Below are 22,241 nucleotides of genomic sequence, written 5' to 3'. Positions count from 1 at the left end.
AGAAACTCAGCAACTCTTATTTGATGGCCTCCGTGTCAGTCCGGGTAGACTAGAGAAATAAATCCAGAGACACTGATATGTGTCTAAGAGAGAACTTTATATCAAAGATCAATTAAGAAAACATCCCAGTCCAGTCCAGGTTAAGTCTGATATAAGTCCGATATTAGCCCATATGTCTGTTACCAGTCTACAAATTCTTCTTCAGACTCATGTAGCACATATGATGACACTGAATGCAGGAAGATCACAGGGTGCAAAGTGTTGTAGATCCAGTGGCTGTAGATGCATCTTTGTGCTGGCGTGGGTCTCCATGTCACTCCTCCAGCTCCAGGGCTCTAGCATAACTCTATGTGTCTTATCATCAGGAATACAAAGCAGAGAGTGTGTCCCGCCTCCAGGGAGCTATTTATCTCCGTAGCGTCTACAAATGAGGTCATCAAGCAGCAACCTTATTGATAGGCTAAACTCCACCACTTCACTCTTAATAGTCTCAAGTTGGCACTCGATTATGTAACTACCACAGCCTCCTATCTCCCCACCCCTCACCCTCCACCCCCCTCCCCCAGCTACAACTAATAAACTACGGACTCTATACACTGGCCTGTTCTACATGTTGTTGGTATTGTTAAGTGCCATGGAGTTGGGTCTGACCCATAGCCGTCTTCTGCACAGCAGAACAAAACACTGCCTGGTCCTGTGTCATCCTCACTATCACTCCTAGCCTTAAGCCCATTGTTACATCATGGTGTCAATCCATCTCACTGAGGACCTACCTCTTTTTGCTCCCACTCTGTTTCCAAGCATGATGTCTTTCTCCAGAGACTTGTCTCTCCTGATAACACGTACAAAATATGTAGGACGAAGTCATGTCATCCTTGTCCCTGGCCATGCTTCTTCCAGGACACATTTGTTTGTCCTTTTAGCAGCCCAAGGTATTTTGAATATTCTCCTCCAGCACCACAATTCAAACACTTGAATTTTTCTTTGGTCTTCCTTATTTAATATCCAACTTTCACATGCATATGAGAAAGTGGAACATACCATGGCGTGAGTCAGTGCATCTTAGTCCTCAAAGTAACACCCTTGCTTTTCAGTACTTCATAGAGGTTTTGTCCTGCATAGTCACCCAATGTAACTCATCTTTTGATCTCTTAACTACTGCTTCCGTGAACACTGACTATATATCCAAGGTGAAATAATCGACAGCTTCGCTTCATTTATCATGATGTTACCTATTGGCCCAATTGTGAGGATTTTGGTCTTCTCTGTATTGAGTTGTAGTCCACACTGATAGCTGCGATCCTTGATCTTTTTCAGCAGTGCTTCAAGTCCTCCTTGCTTTCGGCTAGCAAGGTTGTGTCATTTGCATATCACAGGTTGTTAATAAGCCTTCCTCCAATTATGGTCTTGTTTTCTTCTTCATAGAAGCCAGTTTCGCTAATGATTTGTTCACCATACAGATTAAATATGTATGGTGAGAGGATCCAACCCTGTGGTACACCTTTCCTAATTTTAAATCATGCATTATGTCCTGCTCTGTTCTCACAACTGCCTTGTGATTCATGTACCAGTTCCACATGAGCACAAGGAAGGGTTCTGGAATTCCCATTCTTCACATTATCCACAGTTTGTTTTCATCCACAAAGTTAATTCCTTGGCATAGACAACAAAACACAAATAAACATTTTTCTGGTATTCTCTGCTTTGAACCAAGATCCATCTGACATCAGCAATGACAGACCTGGTTCCATGTCCTCTTCTGAGTGTGACCTGAAAGTGGAAGCCAGTTAATGTGCTGCTGCAAATGTCCTTGGATGATCTTCCCCCCAAATTTACTTGCATGTGATTTTAATTATATTATTTCATAATTTGAGCAATCTGTTGGTTCACCTTTCTATGGAATGGGTCAAATATGGACCTCTTCCAGTCAGTTGGCCAATTAGCTGTCTTCCAAATTTCCTGGCAGAGACAAGTGAGTGCTTCATTGCTTCCAATACTTGTCATATTTTGAGTGTCTTCCGACCCAAGGGCCCCATCCTCTGACATTATCTCTGACAATATTTTGTTTCCATTCATTAAGCCCTCCGTATCTGACAATGTTCTAAAACTATGTATAAGAATTTTAGTGGCTCTTTCCTCCAAAATGGTTAGACAATTCCTACTTTATTATCTGTTTTGTGCTGGAAGCTCCACTGAAACCTGTTCCCTTTGGGTGACCCATCCAGTGTCACAACCACAGTATGACAAACTGGGAAATGAGTGGTGGTATTTTATAGAAGAGGGATCATATATATTTTTCCTTTTGTGACTGACTTACGGTATGTAGCATAATGTTTCCAGAGTTTACCTATGCAACATGCATTTCTCTTTATGGCAGAGTCATAGTTCATTGTATGTATATACCGCATTTTACTTTATATTTGGGTTTCTGTGAAGAGTGCTTCAGTGAATGTTGATATACAAGCCCAATGTGTTTTTCGTCGTAGACATTTTTCCATGGTCAGATATTTATTGGTCTATCCCAGTGGTTCTCAACCTTCCTCATGCCGTGACCCTGTCATACCGTTCCTCATGTTGTGGTGACCCCCAACCATAAAATGATTTTCGTTGCTACTTCATAACTGTAATTTTGTTACGGTTATGAATCAGGTGACCCCTGTGAAAATGTCACTCAAACCTCTAAGGGGTCACGACCCCCAGGTTAAGAATCCCTGATCTATCCTGTAAAATTAAACAAAATATATTTAAGAGTGTTAAATACCATGGAAATTGTATTTAACAATTGCTTTACTAAGGCAGAGGCTTGTGGAGTAGTGGGTTACACATTGGGCTTCTAATTGCATGGTCAGTAGTTTGAACCCAGCAACTGTTTCCTAGGAGAAAGAAGAGGTTCTCTCCTCCCCCAAAGACTCGCAGCTTTGGAAACTCGAGGGAGAAGTTCTATTCTCTGCTACAGGCTTGCTGTGAGTCAGACTTGACTCAATGACAGCTGGCTTTTCAGAAGGGCAGAATTTGGATTCTGTCCCACAGTGTAGTTGCACCAGGAGATTTGCTTGTTTTCTTTGTTTTTTCATTTGAGCCCTTAAGCAAGGCAACTAGCAACGTTGCACACCAACATTGCCATTTTAATGACCATGCTCAGGTTAATAATTATGGATCGCAAATCAACACCAACTTGGGTCTGGTGGTGCAGTGGGTTACTTGTTGGGCTGCTAATAGCTGGTTAGCAGTTCAAATCCACCAACAGCTCCTCAGGAGAAAGGCAGGGCTGTCTATTCCTGTAAAGAGTTACAAGTCTCAGAACTCAGGGGCAGATCTACCCTGTCCAATAGGATCACTGTGAGTCAGACTGACTGGATGCCAGTGAATTTGCTTTAGTTTTGAAGGACAATGTGCAGGTTGGTTTTTTAAAATAGAGAACTTATTTCATTTAAATGCCGGCTTTTTTTAAATATGAATTTTTCTTTAATATTTTATTGCAAAAGCAAACATAGCTATTTAGAACAATCAGGAAATTAGAGTAAAATGTTAGAAGCCCACATAGTCTAATAAAGCACTGTAGGATGCCGTGTCTACCACTAACTCACACAGGTCATGCTGATGCGTCTCACTAGCTGCACCCTTGTAGAGACTGACCCTGTATACCCTGTCTCCCAGGCTTCCTGCCTTCTTGTAGGCTTCACTCAATGGAAAGTATTAGTAGCTTCATAGTTCTGGTATACCAAACCCAAAAAAAACAAACTCAATGCCATCAAGTCCGTTTTTGACCCATAGTGACCTCATAGGACAGACTAGAGCGGCTGCTGTGAGCTTTCAAGACTATAAAAAGTAGAAAGCCAAGAAGTAGCTATACTCCAAATGGAATGCAATGTCTTGTTTTGAGGCTCCTCCAAAATTAGATTTTGAAGAAGGATTGGAGTAAAGGTGGCTTATGATCGAGAGAGTCCTAAAAAGAAATGACGGAGAAGTGAAGAGGGACAAAGAAAAGAAGAAAACAAACCGAAGGTGCTTTACCAAGAAATGACCCTGATGTGTAACAGGCCAGCTGTCAGGAGTCATCCTGCCTCTCTGGCCTCCTGCTTAGGGCACCCTGGCCTCGGGCAAGCTGCCATTGACCATGTTACCCTGGCCAAGAGCTGAGCCAAGGTGGCTCTTTTGCCTTCCAGGGAAGGGCTCACGGGGCCAAAGGATCAAGGAGTGTCCTGTGTGTCCTATAATTGGGAACTGGTTTGTTTTCTCGAAGCTTTTCCTTTTAGGGTGTGAGAGAGACAGGAGACAAGCTGGCAGTTCTCCCTCGTCTGGCAGTGCCTCCCAGACCAGGTCATGGAGTCGAGTCTCTTTTGAAGAGGCACCTGAGATCATGCCTTATGTGGTCATTCCCACGTGTACCCAGCCCTCACCCCGCACCAAACAGCTTCCCCAATGTATCTGAGATCCCCTTTGCACTTATGGTTGCTCGTGGAGGCAAGGTGGGAGATTCCGCAAAAAGCAAGGATGCTACCTGAGCCTGGCACTCAGGACAGGACCTGGACCTTGCCTCTCTGACGCACTTGGCCAGTTTTTTCCTCCTGCTCAGTTCCACTTTCTTGGGAGCAGGCTGGAGAATCTGCTTGTGTGTTTAGGGGTGCAGGGAGCATGTGAGCAAGGGTGGGCAACTTAAATTCACCCAGGATGTAGATTTTTTTTCCTTTGGAAAGCAATGACCTTATATATGAGGGGGGCCCCCCACAAAATAAAATTTCCCAAAGCTATGTATTTAATTTTTTTCTTTTACAAAACAATCTTATCACCTTCAAAGTATTCTCCACTACACTTAATACATTTGTCAAATCTGCGATTCCATTTTTGGAAACAGTTTTCAAACTCATCTGTTTGGATGGCTGAAAACACTTTCCTGTTTTTTTTTCTTCTTCACCTCTTTTATGTCTTCAAATCGCTGTCCTTTCACGTCTTTCAACACTTGCAGAAACAAAAAGAAGTCCCACTGAGTGAGGTCCAGTAAGTGAGGTATGTGGGGCAAGAGAGGCATGCTGTTTTGTTTTGTTTTTTGCTAAAAATTGGCACGCTGAAATGACTGCATGAGCAGATGCATTGTTTTGGTGGCAAATCCAGTACCCCTTCTGCCACAAACTGGGCATTTTTTGTCACACACCATTATGCTATCTTTTCAGAATCTCTAAATAGAAAACTTGATTAGCAGTCTGACTTGGTGGGATGAACTCCAAATGTACTACCAGTCAACATGGTCTAGAACAAGGTTTGTCTTTCTTTAATCAACATTTCACCTTTTTTGAAATGAGAAAACCACTCATACACTTGAGTTTTTTCCATAGCTCTGTCCTTGTAAGTTGTGTTCAACATCACAACTGTGTCTGTGGCATTTTTCCTGAGCAGGAAACAAAATTTCACAGCTGCACGTACTGTTCTCTTAAATTGGCTATCACCAAAACTGAGGTTTAAGCAAAACTGCTTTGATCAAAAAATTTGCTGCGACCAAAGAGAACCTTCCCAGGCGACACCACTGGATGCTCTAACTCAGAGCAAGTTGCTGGATGCTTGCCTAGCGGGGAAAAGGCATACTGCAAAAGCTCCACCAAACAGAGCATTTTCCTGCTTGTTTGTGTTTTTGGCTGGGGGACAGGGTACCCCTATATATATCAAATGAAAGCAACCGCCTACCCTGTGCTACAGGCTTGCTATGTGTCAGAATTGATCGATGGTAGTAGTTTTATGGGAGCTATAAACTAAAGGGGATATATATGTTTGCACATAATAATGTGCCATCATTTAATTTAACACAGGAGGTTGTGTTTTTCCATTAAAAGCAATAACCTAACAAACATATAATAACAAATAAATAAGTAAAAGGGCAACAACCTAAATTAGTTATGTCTGAAACTCAAGGTCAGAGAGCTGGTGTTATGTTACTGTGCCTTCTTGTTGTGGTAGTAGTTTTAAGACACTAGCCTTTGGGATGTTTATGATGGGCTGATGAGAGGGAGAAGATGAAGGTACAAGAGAGAGCGAGAGCAATGACTGAATCATGACAACCACCCCCCCCAACCATTTTAAACACAAATTATGCTGTGTAGTCTCAACGGCAGTAAACATAAGTGTCTGTGCTTACAAGGAAAACCATAAGTGTACCTTACGCTCTATTTTTTCTCACTTTGGAACCATGTGAATCATGATGAATATTCCATGTGGATTATGCTTCTGTCCGAAAAAGAGAGCAAAATGGAACTGAGTGAATAAAATGTTGGGGCAACAGAGTTGCCATATTAAAACATGAGCACAAGCTGAAAGCTTTCTTATGTTTACTTTACATTGTATATACATACATAACACATACACAAAGCCACTCTGGTGACCAAGGGGCATCTGCTTCAAAAACACCCTGGGGATTGACCAGCCTTAGCTATCACTGAAAAGTCACTACCGAGAATAAGCATTTGATCAGGATATGAACACAATGGAAAATATTGGTGGGAAAACCATTCATATGGAGTGAATTTAGAGCTTATTATCAGCAGTGTAGAACATCTCATAGACTGAGAAGAGGGGAGATTACTAGATCTGGATTTAACAGATTTCAATGAGGAAAGAAGTGCCTAGGAAAGAAGAAATAAACAAGAAAGATGGAAACGTCATCACAAATACTTACCGTAAAGTGAATAGCTGGAGTTTTAGCTAAACTAAATCAGGGAATTTAGTGCCCGAAATCCTCACTCTGCAAATTTTCCCACATCCCCTGCATGTATTATCCAGTAATTTGCTTGTGGGAAGACGTAGTTTTCCAGAAACACTGATGGTTCGAAATGGTGTTTGACCTAGATCCAATGTGTTGTAAGGAGGTGACTAATCATAATAGGGAATCTCAAGAGTTTGATGTTTAATAAGGAAGTAAAAGCACTGTAGCCTCCATGATTAGGATAAACAATTTTGGAAGTATTTATCGTTTAAGGAAATTTTTTCCCTTCTTTTTAATTTTTATTTATTTATATTTATTTTCTTTTTTTAGGGGTTCATACAACTCTTATCACAATCAATACATACATCAATTGTGTAAAGCACATCTGTACATTCATTGCCGTCATCATTTTAAAAACATTTGCTCTCCACTTAAGCCCTTGGCATCAGGTCCTCTTTTTTCCCCCCTCCCTCTTCCCTTCCCCCTCTCTCATGAGCCCTTGATAATTTATAAATTATTATTTTGTCACATCTTGACCTGTCCGACATCTCCCTTAACCCACTTTTCTGTTGTCCATCCGCCAGGGAGGAGGTCACATGTAGATCCTTGTAATCGATTCCCTCTTTCCAACCCACTCTCCCTCTACCCTCCCAGTACCGCAACTCATACCCCTGGTCCTAAAGGTATCATCCGCCCTGGATTCCCTCTGTTTCCAGGTCCTATCTGTGCCAGTGTACATCCTCTGTTCTAGCCAGACTTGCAAGGTAGAATTTGGATCATGATACTTGGGGGGTTGGGAGGGGGGTGTTTAAGGAAATTTTATAAGAAGCACAGATACATATATAAGGAGGCTTCAAAAATTATGGAAAAATTCTTTCTTTTTATCCCACTTGTCTATGAACTTTTAGGAGCCCTAGTGGCATAGTGGGTTAAGAATTGGGCTGCTAATTGCAGGGTCAACAGTTCTAAAGCATTAAGCATTCTGTAGAAGATGAGGCATTTTACTCCTGTAAAAAGTTAGTCTCACAAACCCACAGGCCCAGATCTACTCTGTCCTCAGCGGTTGCTATGAGTTGGAATTCATTCAGTGGCAGTGGACTTTTTGTTTTGTTTTGTAGTTTTTTATATCCATAGAGAACTTTTCATTTCAGTCAGGTAACTATTTGCAACTTACAGGGTTTCCGATCTGGATCTACAAATTTAGGGTTTTTAAATCATCATGATCAGTGTGCTGATTGTTTCATGAGTGATCCCAGAAAAGCCATTTCACTTCCACGAGGGTATTAGCAAGCGGAGATAAGTGTTTCTATTACATACGTGAGATAATGCAGTTGGAAAACAATCTGTAAATTGCTTTTCATACACTTCCCATGAGTATCATTTGTGATGGTTGTATACCATTCTAAGTGAATTTCTATCAGAGTTCACTTAGTCATTGTCTAATTTTTTGCTTATTCCTATGTTTTGCTATCCTAAATAAAGTTGATTATAAATATATCTGCATGTCCAGCATCTGAAATATTTCCTTAGGATGAATTCCTGGAAGTGGAATAACCCGGTCCACATAGTAGTTGGGACATTCTTCTTTGAACAAGATATCTTCTTAAATCAAAAGAACAGAAAGGAACTATGATGAACGTCAGTTTAGATGTTTAAGAAACTAAATTTAAACTTGGTGGCATTCACAAGGCAGCATATATAAAACCCTATCACTTTAATTTTCAAAGGTAAGTAGTTAATTTTTCTCTGACCTGGAGCATGTCTTCCAGCAGCTAAAAATCCTCTCCTGGAATCTGGCAGGAACTGACCTGGTCACCCTCTTTCCCAGGCTCAGCATCCTCTGTTTACAAGAGATTGGTTTCCAGAGGATACATTTCTTCTTGTCTGGCACTTCAGGCTCTTTTTAATTTTTTCCCCCCAGTCGATTTAGAGTCAAAGCAAAGGTATATTTTTGTATAGAATGTCTTGCCACACAGACTGCAGTTTGGCCTGGGGGAGATGAGTTTCGTGCTGCAGATCGATCCATGGCAAAATATATTCTTCATGGTCTTGTTCCAGTTTTCTAGACAGATTATCTTAATGTATCTGAAAATTCCTAGATTCCCCATTGATAGATAATCTTATCATCTACTCTGATGTGATACAATTTTTGGAGACTTAAATGCTAAAATTGGCAAGCATTCTCTGCCTAAAAGAGACAAATTTTGGATTGAGAATTTTGCTTTCTTCTGGGCCATTTCTTCCTAGATGGTTGCTGGAATGAAATAAGAAATATCCGACCAGATGAAAATGATTCAAAATAAACTTTCTGGGTATTTCAGAGGAATTTTACTTAAATCTTCAGTGAAGTGGCTAGTGTGATCAATTATTGAATGATTAGCTCTACTTTGCTCCTTTTGTTTCTTGGGATGCTCTGTTACAGGTAGTTGGACAGGGAATTAAGAGGTATACTGGAAACACTGGCTAAGCGTTCCATTTGCTTTACAGAGTCGACTTTACCATCAGCTGGATATATGACCACACCCAAGTTGTGTAAGCTATTTGGTCCTCAATTTCCTCAAGTGAAGAACTGAAGAGACGAGTCATTCAAGGCTGGCAGGCTGTGCTTCTGTATAGAGAAAAGCCTATTTGCTGTTTTGGGAAAGCATTGTCTAGGCTCGGATAACTTAGAAAGTTCTTTTCCCAATGCCGTACTCTTGTTGCACTGTATTTGTGTGTGGGCTTGAGTACCCGAAGGGCATGCTGCTGGGGCAGTGGGTAAGCTCTAGGTGGCTAACTGAAAGAGTCATCACCCGTTTGAACCCAGCGACCTGCCCACCTGAGAAAGATGCTGCAGTCAGTCTCTGTAACGATACACAGCTTTGGAAATGCTGTGTGGCAGCGCTACACTATTCCCGAAGCAAAAACAAACCAAAAATCCAATGCTGATTCATAGCAACCCTTCAGGACAGGGTAGAATTTGCTCCTGTGGTTTTTCCAGACTGTAACTGTTTACAGGAGTAGAAAGCTTCACCTTTCGCCCGTGGAGTGACTCGTGCTTTTGAACTGCTGACCTTGCCATCGCAGCCCGACACATAAGCACGGCGTCAGCAGCTGTTCTATAGAGTTGTTCAGTCTGAACCCATTCAACAGTCACAGGGTTTTGTGAGTGCCTCTGTTGGAGGGGTGGGCAGAAGCAAAGAGCTTCCTGCTCCTTACCTATCCCGAGTTTAAAAACAGCCAGGGTTTGGGCAAACAGGACCCTGTCCGGGCACCCTGACCTCATGGCTCCAAGAAGACTTCCAGGAAGGCTGCAAAGTCCCCGCAGTACTGCTGAGCCAGCATCCCGGCTGATCTCAGAGGACCCGAAGGGAGCAGTGCCCTGAGTTCATGTGCTTGGCAGCGGCATCGGCAGGCCCTCTGTGCGAAGGCAACACTCACAGTACTGTTGTTCGCACTTTTAGAAATAGCCCTTGATTTAGCTAGGGAGAAAAACACCCCGGAACTTACTTAATGCACTTCATGTGCATTAACATTAAAAACAACCCTAAAACTGTACTAACTCTATTTGTATTCCTTTGGAACTCAAACTCTGCCTCAAGATGTTTATTTATAGATTACTTTGGTATGTCTTTGTCATCACTGGTGAATCTAAGACCCCAGATTGAGAGACCAGCGCTTCCGAATCACTGTGAGCTAAGTGGGAGCCCCTCTCCTTGGGTCTCCCTCAGGTCCTCATTGTCTCAAGCCCCAAGTCCCGCCTCCTGCTCACCCCTCTGTGTACTTCTGCAAATATTTCTTTAAGACCACACTCTCATTTTTCAGTACAAACTATCTGGTGCATTAAATCTGACCCTGCCTGCTTGTCTAGCTCCACACGCGACCCCTTCTGCACACCCATTTCAGCTCCACCCGAGAAAAATTACTCACCACAGGGACTCCAGGCCCTGCCCTCTTTATCTACCTTGCCCCCATTTTTTGGCCTAGAAAACCTTTACACCTGCATCCTTCAAGACCCAGCCAAAATGTTTCTTCCGGGCGTTCCACTGCTTCTTCCTTTGAACTTCCCCAGCACTCAATGTCATTATAAATACACACTAGACTGACTGTATTGAGGTCAAGGTTTTTATTTTTATTTTAGCACAGAATCTGGCACCAAAAAAAGATGCCCAGAAAGCAAAATAAATATATGGACCTCAAAAAAAATCTCATTTTCAAATTCTGTTCATTAAGAACTGGTAGGGGGCATTAAATTAAAATTAAGAAAATATATATTTGCAACCTGGCATGTGAACATTTATATTAAACCTTGTGTGTCCTTTTATTTCCTTTATGGGAATTCATACTTTGAAAAAGTAAAAGTGGAAGTGGGATCAAATGACCTAGCGCTCCTTTCATTTTCAAAAGTTGTGTCTAAAAAGAATGTCCCTCCACATTTCCGTTTTCATAGTATGAATTTCCATAAAATTCTTAAGTCCAAGGTCAGCAGTTTGAAATTACCAGCTACTCCTCAGGAGAAAGATGAGGCTTTCTACTCCCATAAAGAGTTAGTCTCAGAAACCTACAGGGGCAGTTCTATTCTGTCCTGTAGGGTCTCTGTGAGTCGGACTTGACTCGGTGACATTGAGTTTGCTAGGATGGCCAAGTCTTAGTTACTCCTTCCTGTGAATGACTCTGAATAGCAATCTTTCTACAATCTAAGTTCTGAGGACAGCAATTGCTGGCTAAGAAGTACTTTCTTCGGAGAGAGCTCTTTCCTGGGATACAGCTTACAGCTCTGTAATGCTGATTAATGTTCTTGGGCTTCAGTCCACTCTTGGACCAGCATCCTGACCTGGAGAGAGAGCCAGTTTCCATACTGTAAAGAGCCTAGACATCCTTGCCAAAAAAGCTATTTTGAAATTCTGGCTCTGTCACCCACTAGCGCTACAAAGCTGGGTGGGTTGCTAAACTTAGCAGAGCCTCTGAGTTCTCACCTGTAAAAATGGTGATAACAGCAGTTATACTTCACTGGTTGTTGACAAGATGAAATGAGATGGAGCAAAGGGCCTGTCATGTAACAAGGACACAGAAATAATAATTATACCATGGCCCCTAAGCTACCCAGATTAGGTTTGGGCTGGTTGGTTGCTCAGCCTGGCTCTGAACCAGAGATCTTTCAGTGCGTTAGTTACAGCACAGGAGCCCTTGGAGGTACGTAGTCAGATGCAGCACACTGGGGAACCCTGAGATCTGATCTTCTGGGCATACAATAGTCTAGATACCTTCGAAGAGGTGAAAACCTCACAGCCTGCCCAACAGGGTGCTGGTTGGTAAGATTCTGCAACCTATGCTTTTCAGGTGAAGGTTTTTGCATCCACAGCCTTTGGAAAAAAGGAAGGATTCTGCACACTAAAAAACACAGAACCTCTGGATGTATCCAGATAAGAAATAAAATGGCAGATTCTGTTCACAGATTTGAAGGATCTGTCTCCATCGACACTTAGAAGGTCACGTGAAGACAGAGGCTGAGATTGGAGTGATGGGGATATGAGCCAAGGACTTCCTGAACCTTGGAGTAGGAAGAGGCAAGGAAAAGATTCTCTACCAGAAACTGTAGAGGGGGCATGGCCTTGCTGACACCTTGGTTTTGGACTTCTAGCCTTCAGAGCTATGCAAAAAAAAATACATATCTATTGATTTAAAGTTTGTGGTACTGTGTTGTGGTGGCCACAGGAAACGCCTCGGTTGGGATGATATAGACACTCAACAGAGAGGAGCTGTGCGCATCAGACGAGGTACTGTTGTAAAACATCTAATGTGATGCACTCATATAGGGTACACTTAATAGATGCTAACTGGTGCTTTTACTGCTGAACTCAAAAAGAAAGTGGTTGATCTCTATCTTACTTTGCAAGACGAATCCCACTGAGGCTTGTTTTTTGGAGAGAAGAATTCAGAGCACCTCTGCTGGAATCCTATCTCAGACAAACTGCATTGGAATCTCTGAAATGGAGATGGAGAATCTGCATTAAACCAAGTTCCCTGTGTTAGGCCAGGTTGACTAAAGAAACAAATTCAGAAACACGCATATATGTGTGAGAAAGAGCTTTATATCAAGAAGCTCTTGTATATATATATTGAGAAAACATCTCGGCCCAGTCCAACTCAAGTCCCTAAGTCCGATACTGGCCAATAAGTCCTTCTTCAGACTCACAAAGCCACATGCAATGATGCTGAGTGCAGGAATATCACAGGCAGGTAGGTGCAAAGTCTTGTTGACCCAATGGCAGTGGACACATCTCCAAGGCTCTGGCAACAACCAGGGTGAGCCAGCAGGAAGGTGAAGCCAGACAGAGAGGGGAGGATCCCAAGGCCCTATTTATGAGATGGCCACGCCCACAATGAGGCACTACCAGGCTATGACCTGACTGACAGGTTAAATACTACCCCATACACTTTTATACATCTTCAAGTTGACATGAAATTATGTAACTACCACACACACCCCACCCCCAGGCAATCCTGATTCACTTCAAACCCTTACTACTTCAAGTGCAATCTCTAAAACAGCAGTTTATGGAAAATAGAGTATTTCAGGACATACACCAGACCCACTGAATCAGAATCTGAATTTTTACAAGCTCCCCAGGTGGTTTTTATGCCCATTGAAGATTTTGTTTTAGCTTTTTATTGTGAAACACGTTATGATTTATAAAGTAGATCACCTTTTTTCATTAAACAACTTATCAAAGCCCCAAATAGTTAGCCTGTTCCCGTAATTTTCCCCATCTTCCTCTTCCCTTCACCCAAGCAACACCTATCTATCCCACTTTCCCCTTCCAGCAGTTCTCAACCTGTGGGTCATGAACCCTTTGGGGGGCGAACGACCCTCTTACAAGGGTGACTCGATTCATAACAGTAGCAAAATTACAGTCATGAAATAGCAATGAAAATAATTTTATGGTGTGGGGGGGTCACCACAACATGAGGAACTGTATGAAAGGGTCACACCACTGGGAAGGTTGAAAACCACTGCCCTAACCCAAGTCAATGCCTGTCTACCTTCTAGCCTGTGACTCCCTCCCATTTCCTTCCTTCCTACACTTGTAACCATCAACATCTATTTCTTTTAGTATGAAAACCTTGTTAAGTTTGTTTTATTATTTTTTTTGTAAATGGGCTTCATACAATATTTAACTTTGTGTGATTGACTAGTTTCATTCAGCATAATGTCTTCCAATTCCTCCCATGGCACGAGGTGTTTCACAGTTTCATCTTTATTCTTTAGCAAGGCATGGTATTCCATTGCGGATGCCCCCAAATTTATGTATCCATTCTGCCTAGGTTGTTTCCATCTTCTGGCTTTAGTGAAGAGTGCTTCAGTGGATAAGGGTGTGCATACAGTTGTTCATGTTATGTTCCTTATTTCTTTAGGGTATGTAACAAGGAGTGGATTGCTGGCTCAAATGGCTTCTATTCCCACTGTTCGAGGGAGCATCAAACCACTTTCTACAGTGGTTTAGGTGCTGTGGGCGCAGTTCCAACTTAAGAGTGAGCCTACATACAACAGAATGAAACACTGCTTGGTCCTACACCACCCTCACAATTGTTCTTATGTTTAAGCCCATGATTATAGCCACTGTGTCCATCTAGCTCACTGAGAGCCTTACGCTTCTTTTGCTGCCTCTGCTTTATCAAGCTTGAGGTTCTTCTCCAGGGGCTGGTCTCTGCTAATAATGTGTCCAAAGTCTGTGAGGCAAGTCACACTATCCTAGGCTCTAAGGAGCCCTCTGGCCTCACTTCTTCCAACACAGGTCAGTTTGTCCTTTTAGCAGTCAATATTCTTCTCCAGAACCACAATTCAAATGCATCTATTCTTCTATGGCCTTCCTTATTCAATGCCCAACTTTCACATGCATATGAGGCAATGGAGAATGCCATAATCTGTGTGAAGTGCACATGGTCCTCAAAGTTGGCCCACCACTTGTCTGTCAGCTTGTCATACTGTGGTGGCTTATGTGTTGCTGTGATGCTAGAAGCAATGACACAGGTATGTCAAATGCCAGCAAGGTCACTCAAAACCATGCTCTGGCATGGTTTCCTGACTAAGAACAGAAAAACAAGAACCCAGCTCCCCACTTCAGAGGAAGAAGCTGCTAACAACCCTATGGCAGATGTAGTTATGTTAAAATTCAACACCTTATCATCTCTGTAGACCTATTTGTTCTACTCTTTAATATTCTCTGCCTTCTTTTTGATAATTTTCTCTATTTTCTTTTGTTATGATTGCCATTTTGTTTCTGTATGTTTTTCGGTAAGTGAAATCCAGGATGGGTAAATCTATTAAGACTGGATTAGTTTCTTGGGGGTCTGGTAGGGGAGGTTAGGCAGAAATGGGGAGAGGAGAACGGTGAGTATAAGAAAAAAGAAAATATTCTAAAATTGATTGGGATGGGGTAATGATTATACAACCCCTCTTGATATGATTAAACTATTGAATTCTATTGTATGTGGATTGTGTTCCAATACAACTTTTTGAAAATGGACCAGAATTGCACTACTCATATTGATTGCTTTGGGGTAGTATAGTATGGACGTTGCCACAATGTTAAGTCTTCATATCCATGAACTACTCATTGCAGTGTTGGACGCATGCCGAGTATGCAGTGATGGGTTACCCAGCAGGTAAAGTCAGCACAGGTTGCTCATGCTTCCATACTAATCTGTAATGAATCATTCCTGCTTTCTTCAGCACATCAAGCCATATTTGGCTTCCAGATATGGCTGTTTTCTGTCTCTCTCCCAACCTTTCAGCATCTTCCTACAGAATCAGTTATTTTGTTTTTCAAATTTACAGTCTCTGACAGGGACACAAAACATTAGTGTGGTGAAAAACACATGAGCCCATTCACTATGATTAGTAAATAAGAAAAAGTAAGCTTGTGCCTACCTTGCTGTTTGGTTAATCCACCTTTGGTGGGCACTGGAGAATCATAGTAGTTTCAAATAAGGCACCATAGCTGCTGCTCCTTTTTATACCAGCTCAGTTACCCTGCATCTGAAATTGCTTCAAAAAGTTAAAGAAAAAACCATGTTTATAATAAGAAAGGGTCACCATATTAAATGTTCTAACACTGCCAACGATCCTTACCACTTCCTTACCCATGACCTGCCATCACTACCTCACCCAGCACTGCTTCTTTTTCTAATACCATTCACCACAACTAGCAGTTACCATACTTACAGTCTGCCTCTGCTCATTAAGATCAGAGGTCTTGTTCAGGGTGCTAGCAAATAGAAGAATGAGTGAATTAAACAAACACAGTACTCCATGAGCTGATGCCTCCAATCAAGCCTGCAGTGTCCCAGAATCACTTTCACAACTTATGCTCCCAAAAGAATTGATCCTAATGGATGAGAGGGTTGACATTTTTTTTTTTACAGTGAAAGAGACCTTGAAAGAGTGAGAAACGAGAGCAGAAGGTGTGATAAGTGAAGGCCCCCATGAAGCAATTCAAGTCAGTGCTGGCAGATTCCTGCGAGGTGGTGGAGGCTGGTGGTGGAGGCTAGGTGGTGGAGAATGATGGCAGAATTATATATGGATGGTTGAGTGGGAGCAGAGAAAATGAAATTAGAATTCTTAGGGGAACATTAGGGACTTTGAGCTAGTGCAATCTGATCATAACTATGCCCTTATATTGATCCTCCCTGCGGGTAAGTCTTGGGCCACATACTTTACATTTGTGCAAAGTGGAGAGGGCATAGATACTGGAGCAGGCCTATATTCAAATCTTGCTGGCTAATCAGTCACCGGAAATGACTTATATGAGTTTCCACTTCATCTGAAAACCGGACAATAAATAATTGTCTCCCTGTTACATAGCCAGTCCAACCAGTTGCTGGCAAGTTGAGTCTGACACATGGCGACCCACATGTAGCTTAGTAGAACTGAACATCACAGGACGTTTAAAATTAGATTTTTATCTGTTGCATCTTTTAACAGAAACCCAAAGTAGTATGGAAAGAGACATCACATCTTCAAATTGCACAATATTATTTATGTTAACCCGAGGCTGATTACCCAATAAGCAAGGTAAGCACAGGCTTTACTTGTACCTGCTTACTTTCTAATCTGTAGGGAAGGGTTCCACGCTTTCACAACATCTTTGACTATCATTTGAAGGAAGTGGGGTATGGAAGAGCATGATACTGATCAGGAGGAAAACTGGGGACAGTAGAGCTTGAAGGATAATGGTGAGAGGTTGTCTCAGGAGCTGGTGAGGACACACTGCTGTAGTTAGGGCTCATCAAGTTGGCCTCCATCCATGAGAACGCACAAGAGAAAAAAATGCTGTCCAGTCCTGTGTCATCCCCATGGTTGGTTGTGGCTCTCACTGCTATGATCCATAGGTTTTCATTAGCTGAAGTTTGGAAGTAGATCTCTAGTATTTTCTTCTTAGTCTGGAAGATCTGCTAAAACCTGTTTGGAACAAAGGCACCATACAAACTTCTGGGAATCAAAGTTGATTCCCCCACGTAAAGCATGAGCCTGTGCTCTAAGACCAGTTGCCACAGAGTCCATTCTGACTCATGTCAATCTAGTGTGTGTCAGAGCAGAACTGTGCTTTACAGAGTTTTCAGTGGCTGATCATTTGAAGTTTTCTTCTGAGGCACCTCTGAGTGGACTTGTGCTCCCACCTTTTTGTTACCAGCCAAATGTTCTAAAACAGTCACATGACCTAGGGACTTCATGTTAGGACATGGGGTAGTAGTCATAGATGTATTTCTATTTATAAAGGCCCTGCATTAACTCATTATGAGAGGAGATGGGGGAAACACAGGGAAGATTGCTCAAGATTAAGAGTGAGAGAAGAGGAGAAGGAACAGCAGGAGGCAGGTTTTTGGAGGATTATAGAAAAGTACAGTCTTCACACTCCAGTTTCCTATGATAACCACGGCTAAGCAGAATATTTTTCTGGTAAATAAATATCAGGATATCAATCAGGGTTGTGCCTAACATGTAACCTGATTGGAGCACTTCTTTAAGAAAAATACAACATACAGGGCCTTAGAAATGTCTGCTGCTTCATCGTGGAGGCCCGGTGGTGTGGTAGGTTACACACTGGGCTGCAACCACAATGTCAGCAAATGGAACTCACCAGCCTCGAGACTTTCTACTCCTATACCAATTTACAGACTTGGGAACCCAAAGAGGCTGTTCTACTCTGCCCTACAGGCTTGATATAAGTCGCAATTGACTCCTTGGCAGTGGGTGTTTTTGAGTTAGAAAGGTGTACACATGTCAAAATTCCTGAGCTTTACACTTCTTTGGCTCCATCATAAGACCATCTCTGATAATTATTTTAGTTGGAAACTGCCCTATCAAAACAGAGATCATGATTTAAATACCATTAATTTTTTTAATTGAACACTTTCATTGGGAGCTCTTACATTTCTTATCACAATCCATGCATTCATCCAGTGTATCAAGCGCATTTGCACATATGCCGCCATCATCATTTTCAAAGTATTCTCTTTCCACTCGAGTCCCTGATATCAGCTCCCCATTTCTTCCCCCACCCTCCCTCCACCTGCCCACCCTCATGAAAACTTGATAAGTTACAGGTTATTATTTTCATATCTCACATTATCCATTACCCCTCACCCACTTTTACATTGTTCGTCCCCCTGAGAGGGGGTTCTAAGTTGATCCTTGTGCTGGATTCTCCCTTTCTCCCCCCACCCTCCCCTAATCCTCCTGGCATCTCTACTCTCATTGTTAGTGCTGGGGGTGTTATCTATCCTGGATTTCCTGTATTTCGCACTCTTATCTGTAGCAGTGTGCACATTCTGGTTTAATCCAATTTGTAAGGTAGAATTGAGGTCATGATAGTAGGGGGAAGGAAGCACTAGAGAACTAGAGGAAATTTGTGTGTTTTATCAGTGCTATACTACACCCTGACTGGCTCATCTCTTCCCTATGACCCCTATGTAGGGGGATGTCCAATTGTTTACAGATGGACATTGGGTCTCCCCTCCATGCTCCCCCAATTACACACCCACCCCCATTCACCTTGGGTATGATTTTGTTCTGGGTCTCAGATGCCTGGTACCTGATCCCATCGACACTTCATGATCACACAGGGTGTTCTTCTTCCAGATGGGCTTTGTTGCTTCTCAGCTAGATGGCTGATTGTTTATCTTCAAGCCTTTTAGACCCCAGATTCTATATCTTTCAATAGCCGGACACCATCCATCAGCTTTCTTCACCACATTTACTTATGCACCAATTTTGTCTTCAGTGATCATGTTGGGAAGGTGAGCATCACAGAATGCCTGGTTGTTAGAACAAAGTGTTCTTGGGTTGAGGGAGTACTTGAGTTAAGGCCAAATGTCCATCTGCAACCTTAATTCTTAACATATAGATATGAGTACATAGTTATATTTCCCTCATTATACACACATACACATATATACATGCCTGTATTTAGACCTCTATAAATGTCCTTAGCCTGCTGGTTCTTTTCTCTATTTGCTTTTACTTTCCTCTTGTCCCAACATCATGTTTGGCCTTCATTCGGGTGTAGTAATTCCTTGCTGCTACATTTCCACATTGCCCTTGATTAAGCCCCACTAGGCATCTATACCCTTTTCTCCATTGATTATAGGTCACTTGTTCCCTTGTCCCTGGTTGGTTCCTGCCTCCCTTCCTTTCTCCCACTTCCCCTTCTCCTGTATCCCGCCCAGAACCATTGGTCCCATTCTTTTCATCTCTGAATTATTTATCCCGTCTATCTTATCTAGATATTAATAAGTGCAAAAACCTGGCAAAGCCAAATAAAACAACAAAGAAAGTCAAGACCAACAAAATAACAACAAAAAGAAAGCCACTGACAAAAATGGAAAGGCCTATAAATGGTTCAAGGTCTGTTTGTTGGCCTTGACGAGTGTTCTCCAGTCGAGTCTGATGGATGCCACACTCTGTCTCCAAGTATTCTTTGGTATTCCCTGGGGATCTCATCACTTTGCTCCCCGTGCTGCTTTGTTGCATGTCCTTAGTGTTTTGCTCCAGCGTAATGGGGTCAGATTGTGCACAATTCCCGTACTGTTCTCCAGTATTGTCCCCCGCAGCACTATGGTTTAGTGAGGGATGTCGTGTCCTGTGGCAGGGCTGGCCCTATGGTCCTGTGTGTTGTCTGCTCTGAGCAGGAATATCATTCTCGGGGTTTGGTGGGCCAGGATGTTCTCCTCTCCCTCTCTATCCCTTTTCGTTTTTTCCGTGTGCTCTAATCCGACATGCCCCTCTCCCCAAGCTGTAGCCCCAGTGCTATCTCCTCTGAAGTGCATTCTTCTGAGGGGTGGTGGTGGTAAAATATCATTTTTAAACTCCCCCCCCTCACCTATATATATTTGGCACCTCAATCTGTCAATATCTTATTACCACAGAGTCAATACCAACTGATAGTGACTCTGTAGGAAAGGGCAGAACTGTTCTTGTGGGTTTCTTGCACCTCTTCAGGGGAATAGAAAGCCTGGTCTGTCTTCTGTGGAGTGGCTGGTGGTTCCGAAGGGCTGACCTTGTGGTTAGCAACTTAACTCTTATCAATTCACTATGCCACCAGGGTTTTAATGTTATGTAACTTTGCATAAACTCTGAAATGATGGAGCCAATTCCCACTTGCAACCAATTCTTTATTACACTCACCTTTACTTCTGGCATGTGCAGCTTTTGAAACATTCCAAAACTTTGCACAAAACAATAGCAACAACAAAGCTAACAGGAAATAGAGGAAAGAACTAGGAGGTAAAGGGCATTTACAGAGGTCTAAATACAGGCATGTACGTGTGTAAATATATTTATATATAATGACAGGGAAATAGATCTATGTATGTATATTTATAAGTTAAGTATCAAGGTATCAGACAGACATTGGGCCTCTACTCAAGTACCTCCTCAATGCAAGAACCCTTTGTTCTAATAACCTGGCATTCCGTGATGCTCACCTTCCTGACATGATTGCTGAAGACAAAATGGGTGCATAGCAAATGTGGTGAAGCAAGCTGATGGTGCCCGGCAATGAAAGATATAGCCTCTGAGGTATTAAAAGCTTGAAGATAAACAATCAGCCATCTAGCTGAGAAGCAACTGGGTCCACATGGAAGAAGCATACCAGCCTATGTGATCATGAGGTGTCGATGGGATCAAGTATCAGGCATCAAAGACCCAGAACAAAAAAAAAATCTATCAATGTGAATGAGGGGGAGTACAGAGTGGAAACCAAAGCCCTTCTGTAAATAATTAGACATCCCCTTACAAAAGGGTCGCGGGGAGGAGCCAATCAGGGTGCAGTGTAGCACCAATGAAACATACAACTTTCCTCTAGTTCTTTAATGCTACCTCCCCCTACTGTCATGACCCCAAATCTACCTTACAAATCCAGTTAGACCAGAGCATGTACCCTGGTACAGGTCAGAGCTGAAAACACAGGGAATCCAGGACAGATAAAGCCCTCCGCACCAATAAGGAGAGTAGCGATATCAGGAGGGGAAGGGGAAGGTGGGAGAGAAAAGGGAAACAAATCACAATGATGTACACATAACCCCCTCCCTGGGGGATGGACAACAGAAAAGTGGGTGAAGGGAGACATCAGTAAATGTAAGACATGAAAAATAACTACAATTTTTAAATTATCAAGGGTTCATAAGAGGGGGGAAATGAGCTATTATCAAAGGCTCAGGTAGAAAGAAAATGTTTTAGATGATGACGGCAACAAATGTAGAAATGTGCTTGACACAATGGATGGATTGTGATAAGAGCTGTGTGAGCCCCCAGTAACATGGATTAAAAAAAAAAGGTAAAACCAAACCCATTGCCATCAAGTTGATTCCAACTCAAAGCAGATGGATAAACTAGAATTGTTCCTTAGAGTTTCCTAGATGGAAATCTTTTATTATTATAAATCTTTTTATTGGGAAGCTCTTACAGATCTTATAACAATCCATCACTTAATTGTATTCAGCATAGTTGTACATAATGTTGCCATCAACATTTCCAACACATTTTCTTTCTACTTGAGCCCTTGGTATCAGCTCCTCTTTTTTTCTCCTCCCTATCCAATGCTCCCACCTTCATGAATCCTTGATCAATGATATATTATTGTTGTTATTTCGTCTTACGCTGTCTGTTGTCTCCTTTCACCCACATTTCTGTTATTCATTCTCCTCGGGGTGGGGATCCGTCTCATGAAATCGCTACTCTCACTCCTGTTCCTGAGGCTTTATCTGTCTCGAATTCCATGTGTCCAGACTCTTTCTGTGCCACAGTGCCTACTCTGGTCTAGGCGGATTTGTAAGGTACAACTGGAAACTGGAACCTGGCAGTGGGGGCGGAGAGGAAGCCTTCAGGAACTAGAGGAAGGATGTGTGTCCCTTCAGGGCTGTACTGCACACATGGTAAATAAATCTGTATGGCAGCAGACAGCTTCATCTTTGTCTCGAGGAACCACATGTGAATTCAAACTGCGGACGTTTTGGTTAGCAGCCCAATGCGTAACCCAGGACCAACACCAGGGCTCTTTGCTGTCAATGT

General features: G+C 42.4%; 1 long non-coding RNA gene across 2 annotated transcripts in view; it reads right to left on the bottom strand.

Moving 5' to 3' along the window:
• Positions 1–593: 593 nt before the first annotated feature.
• The window catches only part of LOC142455137 (uncharacterized), a 60,982-nt gene continuing 39,334 nt past the window's right edge, over positions 594–22,241 (bottom strand). Inside the window, exons 4-6 of one of the 2 annotated variants that reach the window (XR_012785744.1) lie at positions 15,603–15,719; positions 12,560–12,655; positions 8,148–11,719 (exon numbers count right to left, since the gene is read on the bottom strand). This is a non-coding gene — a long non-coding RNA (uncharacterized LOC142455137). Of the gene's footprint in view, positions 1,771–8,147; positions 11,720–12,559; positions 12,656–15,602; positions 15,720–22,241 lie in introns of those variants that run through there. The other variant, XR_012785745.1, reaches the window with a different exon arrangement.

This window comes from Tenrec ecaudatus, chromosome 8, assembly GCF_050624435.1.
Source record: "Tenrec ecaudatus isolate mTenEca1 chromosome 8, mTenEca1.hap1, whole genome shotgun sequence".
NCBI classification, from domain to species: domain Eukaryota; kingdom Metazoa; phylum Chordata; class Mammalia; order Afrosoricida; family Tenrecidae; genus Tenrec; species Tenrec ecaudatus.
This window is presented reverse-complemented; position numbering and strand designations above follow the sequence as displayed.